We start from the raw sequence: 6,814 nt of genomic DNA, 5'->3' as shown, positions 1-6,814 counted from the left end.
GTTGTCACCCTGAGCTGACATAGTGGAAGCAGTTATGCGACTAAAACTGAGAACTGTTGGACGATTGAAGACAGAGACAGAGCATGGTGACATGTTTAGTAAAGAAAAAGCAAATGACAGTTCATTTAAAGTAACAGTGTTTAGAAAGACGTACAGTATCATGAGACACTGACCGACCCAAGCGAGGCTGTGTATGGGTAACACACACATTCAGTCAGAAAATGTCTTAACAGACCCATTTTCAGTCACAACAGGCTACTGTTTTCAGCAAACAAGCTCTGTTAACCAACTGTAATCTACCTATTCAGCACCAAATAGCAGACAGACATATCACAACTAGTTGGTAAATGAGCTGCTGAGAGTTACAGTAGATACAGCAGAGAAATACAAGGCTGTGAAAGTTGCTCAGTGATTCAGCTGATGTAGCTTTAACTTTGGTTTTGATAAATTTGTGTTAATTTCAGATTTCATGCATTTTGTATATTTTTACGCAGTAATATATGCAGTAATTAGATAGATTGGGTTTTATTATAACTGTCCATAAATGTAGATTTTAATTACTTAGTATTGCTAAAATGTACATTGTGCCAAAAAAAAAATTATAAAAGTAATTATATAAAGTAAAAATACAGCCAAATAACCAGACAGAATACACAGACTATGCATTTCTGTTATAAATTCCCTCCACTGTTTCTAAATTGAGACCTCCTATAATGTAACACCTGACTATTAGTGTCCTTATTCAGTTTCACTAGACACACACTGTATGACCAGTCACCGCTGTGTGGACATAATTGCACAGTAAAAACAGTGCTGAGCCCAAATGATGGGTTATTCTGTTTAATAATACATGAAAGTAGAATTTCTTGCAGTGGTAAATTATACATGAAACTGTGGTGGTGAATTACACAGCCACCATGTCAAGGTACATGCTGGAACATCTCTTGCTGGCTGGCTGTACCTGGCTGAGTGGATGATTTAGTTCACACTCAGTGATTGTGAGAGCAAAGGTTGAGTCAGAACATTGTTAAATGGTAACAAGTGGATGGCGTAATGTGTATGTTCCTGGGTGGCATCTTGATCTATAAAGTATGTGCTTATAATTGGATAAGACACAGAGGAAAAAGACTGAATAACTTTTACAGTATGTGTCTTTGCAGTTTATTTCTCTCAGCCTTTGCAGGTACTGATATACATTTCACATCACTACTGGCATTAGCTAATGAAGCTTGAGGTAAGTCATTCACTGTCACCCTCTCATCCTAGCTGTGTGGATGAACTCACAACTTCAGCAGATGTGCAGAGCAAATATCAGTTTTCAATTAATGGGCCCCCTACAGCTTAAGTAAAAAAACTCAGTTTAACAAGCTGTGAAATAAAACAGACCTGTAGAAACACCACTCAAAAAAATAATCCATGACCACCAAGAAAATCAGTGTGTGCTCTTAATTTTGCTATGAAATTAAATGAAAAAAAAAAAAATCACATATGAGATGCCTTACTTCTCAATCACTCAATCTTTACTGAATGTAGTGCTTTGACTGTACAGTGAAATCCCTTTGAGCAAATTTTACTGCCTGCTTTGAAGTTCAAAGTGGTCTTACTCCCTCCCTTGTCTGTTCTGGGTGGTGCCAGATGTGACCTGTGCAGAATTGCTGAACAAGCGCACCTTTCATAGTAATGAGGTAAGAGTTATGATTTGCCCCAGAGACAAAAGATTTGCCTGAAACATAAAGAGAGAAACACCTTGGAAACCTCAACCTGACGGGACAGTGCAAAGTCTGACTCTGACGTACTGAAACACTTTTATTAAAACAGTGTGTGTTTCACAACAACATGTGATGTTTCATTTTGAGTAAGGCCACATGGCTTCCATCTGAAACACCAGTGAGATATTGAGTGTATTTCTGCATAAAGAGTCAAGCCTATCGTCACTTTTCAGCACCATGGTAGATAATGCAAGCAGTTTCAGACTGTAGTTTGGTGTATGTTGCTTATGTCTGTTGTCAAAAAGTGATATCTTTGTCAGTTGAAACTGATCCATAGCACCATCATTTTGTGGAAGCTGAAATGGTTGTTCAACGCTTATGTGATTTCCAAACAATGATGCCTTTTATTTCTTATGAATTCATTTATTTTTTTACCTTGCTGTCATGTATCCTTAGTGGACATAGTGTATGTTTGATTGGCATGCTTTGCCATTTTATATTCCTGGAATTATGGCACCACCTTCAGGCAGACAGATATAACTGCACTTTTTCACAATTGCAAGCAATGACTTTGGGAGGTGGTGCTGCATCATGTGTTTACACATGACTGATTGAAGAACAGTACTTATGTAATTATCAGTCTCACAGCAGTAAAGAGGAGGTGGGTGTTATGTAATAACACAGTGATGATGAGCCACCATCATGTGACATCAACCACATTCATTTGGTTTTATACCTTCCTTCCTAATTTTTTAGTGCCTGGCAGCTTCACGCAAACCACTTTTTATAGTCATTAAGATTGTCCCAGTGTCCTGTAGAAAATAAGAAAGTTTAATGGACAGTTGTCCCTTTTTTCAACAAAAACATATTTTTAAGAGAAGCCAAGTTACAATGCATTTAAAACAGCTGTTTGGCTGAGCATTTCATTTTTTAGTTTGCCTTCACTTAAATCTACTTACTGTAGATTAAGGAGGCAGGGCAGTATGTGACATTTCTCCATGGGATGATGTATAATCATTTTTGGTCACTGGCACTCTGAAGTCGGGCTGATACCATACACAGCAGAGACTTATGTTACACTGGTTATGTTGATTCTCAGGAGCCGCCAAATTACACTGGAGACATTACAGTGTGTACTGTCTGACCATTAGTGTGCCATGACCACATGGCCATAATTATGAAAATAAAATAAACAGTGGACAGAAAATACATATTTGCCCTTATCTAAGAAGATGGAAATTACCCCCTTGGGACAACAGTACTCTGCAGGAGCTGTTGTATACTTATAAAGCATGATGTGATCTGGCAGTGGTTAGAGTAGCAATATTTCCAGGGGCTAAGATGAAAGGGAGTGAAGAGTTTTGCACCAAAGGACCCTACTGAGAAAGCAAGAGAGACACATAGTCAGACAGATATATAAAGAGAGAAAGAGAGAACTATAGTTGAACAGTATCCAGATGCTTTAGCTCCATGTCAGAAATGATGGTTTGTACAGTAAATCCTCAAATAACCAGCTGTGGAAACCAGGGTGCACTGAATGTGTTTAAAACTACCAAAATATTTTGCTTTGGCCCCTACTGACAGACGTGCTGTCAGAGCCCATCATCATTTACAGGGCTTATAACAGGTGGCGTAATGTCACCATTTGTTTTTCCAAGTCTCATCCCAGATTCCTTCTGGTATATCATCACAAATCCAAGAGGTGACAGCAGCTGTCCTGTGGCTAGCCTCTAATGAAAAGTCATGACAATATAGTTTAGTCAGGAACACATCAGTGATGCAGTGATGCAGTGATGCAGTTTCTGAGCAGAGGATTGAAAAAATGCAGTTAGCAGATAAACTGTTCTCTAAATTTGTTATGCGATATATTAATTTAATCTGACTCTTGGTGTATACCAAGCGGGATTAACGTCCTGTTTCACATGTTTTACCTGTCTGTGTTGCACATATCTGACTAAATGTTATTCTGTGCATTCTTTTGGATTTTAATTTTACCAGATAGATAGATAGATAGATTGTCCTGCATCTCTTGTATTACCTTTAACATAGCAATTTCACCATAAATATAAAATATTAAATATAATTAACAGATAAAGCCAAAGTGAAATGAATGAAAATGAAAATGAAATGAAACAAACAAAGAGCTTGCCTCACAAAAGTTGCCCTAGTTTTAAAATCCAGGGAAATAGTAGAAATTACAGTCAGTTTTTTCTGTAAGTTTAAATACTGCTCAGCAATAATTGACTTGTTTTGCTTTACACTGTGTGGTTTGTGGGTAAAGACACAGTGACTAACTCCATGCAGATAAATGCATAAAATAGAAACTTCAGTTAAACTATCATATAAACAGTTTTGGGTTCAGGGTGAGCTGGCAGCATATTGTGATATGAAACTGTGTAATTGCACAGTTGACAATGAACTTCTGTCATAGAAACCATACTTTCTTTAGCTTCAGGAATATGAAAGAAAACCTCCTAAAAGCAAAAACAAATACACTTTGGACTGCAGTCTTGGTCATGGAAGGTCAATAAAACTGTTTGGTCCCAATCTTGGATGTGCAATGAATTTATTTTGGTAGAGTACAATTTATCTTTGATCAAATCTGAATTTCTGGCTTCAGCTATAGGGTGCAGAGTGGCCTTGGCTGTGGCACTGAACCCATATTGCTTTCAGTTCATGTGGCCTTGAAGCAGTCTATTTGCTATAAGTAGTCTGAGCATAAATAGGATAAACCAGCCATGTGTTTAGTTCTGCTCTCCTGAGTAATTTCCTCCATATCTGCTAACCACAGCATAGTGTCTCTATTATTTGCTCCTGAAATTTGATCACATGTGGAGTCATGTTGTAGAAATCTGGGTTCGTGCTCTTGTATTTGGATTTACAGAGGATTCAGAAAGTCTTCAGTCCTCATCACTTTTGGAGTGCCACAGCAAGATTTGTTATGTGCCAAATAAAAATGTTGCGTATAAATAAACAAACATTGCCTAACTATTTACAAAAGATGGCCACTGAGTATGAAGGTCAGTTGCATCAGTGGTGCTGAGTGAGTGAGTAAGAAGGAGTTGGTATTTGTAGCTTTTACGGAGACGTAACTTCCTGCCTGCAGAAAAATGCAAAACAGGACAAGATAAACATAGGAGGTGGCAAGGGTTGGGTAGTAACACAACCTAGAATTGACTGGGTACACCACTTGTTTTGCATGGGGGTTTATTTGCAAATTCGCAAATTGCTTTGTAAGGTATACATGCTCTAATGTATGATAGTGATAACATCTCAGAAATAGGTGCATGCACGAAACCCTAGGGCTGTAACCATCCCATGAATACAGCTCCTAGACAGTAGGCTCACTTCCACTCACCTTATTTATGGGGGTCAGAAAAACAACTAACCTGGGAAAACTGCCGTTTGGACAGAGTGCACAGGAACCAGTACTAAATGGAACAGCATGGACCTCTGATCTTATTATATTGTTCAAATAAAGCTCCCCCTTGACAGGTAAAAAGAAGAGAGTGGTGATTTCCAGCTACATTCTCCATACATTTTGATAGTAGTTATTTTTTGGCAAATTGTATGTCTTTATTAGATGCAGTAAAGAGATGGAAGGAAATGAAGAATGAGGAAGTGATGCAACAAATGAACCGGATCAGGAATATTGGTGTTCATGGTGTCTTAATCCCTAAGCAACAGTGGCAGTCCACATAGTAATTTTAAGCAGGTTATGGGTATGTGTTCACATTGATAAAGTGATATACAGGTATTCACAAGAGTACTGTGTTTCCCTTGATCATTAAGAATTGTCTTAGTTTGATGGAGACTATAAAGCCCAACCTCTATCAGAGTCTGTAAAACATAAAACGCCCTGTAGTCATAAAGTAATAAAGACACGGAAACTGAGATTACAAAGGGCACAGACACTTTGTCAGCTGAACTCTGATTATGACATTGTCTAAGTGTGTGTTTGGCAGTATTATCAACACTGACCATACCTTATTAATGCAGGCAGACTAGACCTGATCTAATTCATTTTTGTTTTCAGTTTTGTCTTGAGATCAAGAAAGCGGTAAGTTGACTAAAAAACTATACTGATCCTGAGCACTCAGATTCGTCGAGCACTATCAGCCCCATACACAACACTGTGTGTTGTGAAACATTCCTTCTTTAACTATTAAAATTTTCAGCAACTTGTGCTTGTCCTTCTGTTGGTTTAGACAAGATGTGATAACCTACATTGTTCTCATGTTACATCATAGTAATACATTGATTTTATATATATTTTTTAAGATTCTTCAGTGACAGAGTCAGTGTGCAAAAGCATTTAGCATTTAGTTGACTAAATGTCAAAATAAAATAGGAGAACGTTCATTGCAATCAGTCTGAGACCCAAAGTTATTTCAGTTAGGTCTGGATCATAAATATTGATTTAATTAACCTTAATGCCACCAGCACACCTGCTTCAAGTCAATACTTTTGTTATTAGGCAAAAAACAGTAAATGTTTTTGGAAGGTGGAAGGTGTGTATGGAAAATCACTAGTATGCTGAGTCAAAATTTTGAACTTGCATGCAAGTAGTTTCTAAGGTCACTACAGAAACCAGAAATAAAACCAAAACAGTACACTATGTTGATACTAATATAACTGTGTTTGAACATATGCTTATTGGTTCAATATGTGGGCTCTGCTTAAGAGCTCCAGAGCAATATACTGCTTTACGTGCTCTATGGGCCCAGATACTGACACATTAGTCTTAGACAACCATCATGACCTTGTAGGAAATGGCCAGTTTTCAATTTCAGCTAAAGTTAATTTCTGCAAATGTATGCACCATCACTCCTCAGTCAGCCAATGTGAATACCACTACTCATAATGCCAGGTCATGTCATGTTTAATAAGCAGATCATGGTGCAGTCTGATTTCCTCAGGCATAATTTTTATCATCTGAGATCAGGGCAAAGGCACATTTCCATAATTATATTCATTATTCTTGCATAAACAAATGATTACAGTCAGTCAAATAACACAATGTAAAGGTTATTTAGCACTAATAACCAGCAGGGATACACTATATGCTGTATAAGTGTGATAAAAACATGAAGTAATCTCTGAAA

The sequence above is a fragment of the Mastacembelus armatus genome, chromosome 16 (genome assembly GCF_900324485.2).
Source record: "Mastacembelus armatus chromosome 16, fMasArm1.2, whole genome shotgun sequence".
Taxonomy (NCBI): Eukaryota; Metazoa; Chordata; class Actinopteri; order Synbranchiformes; family Mastacembelidae; genus Mastacembelus; species Mastacembelus armatus.
The sequence above is the reverse complement of the archived record's forward strand: the minus strand, read 5'-3'. Positions refer to the sequence as shown.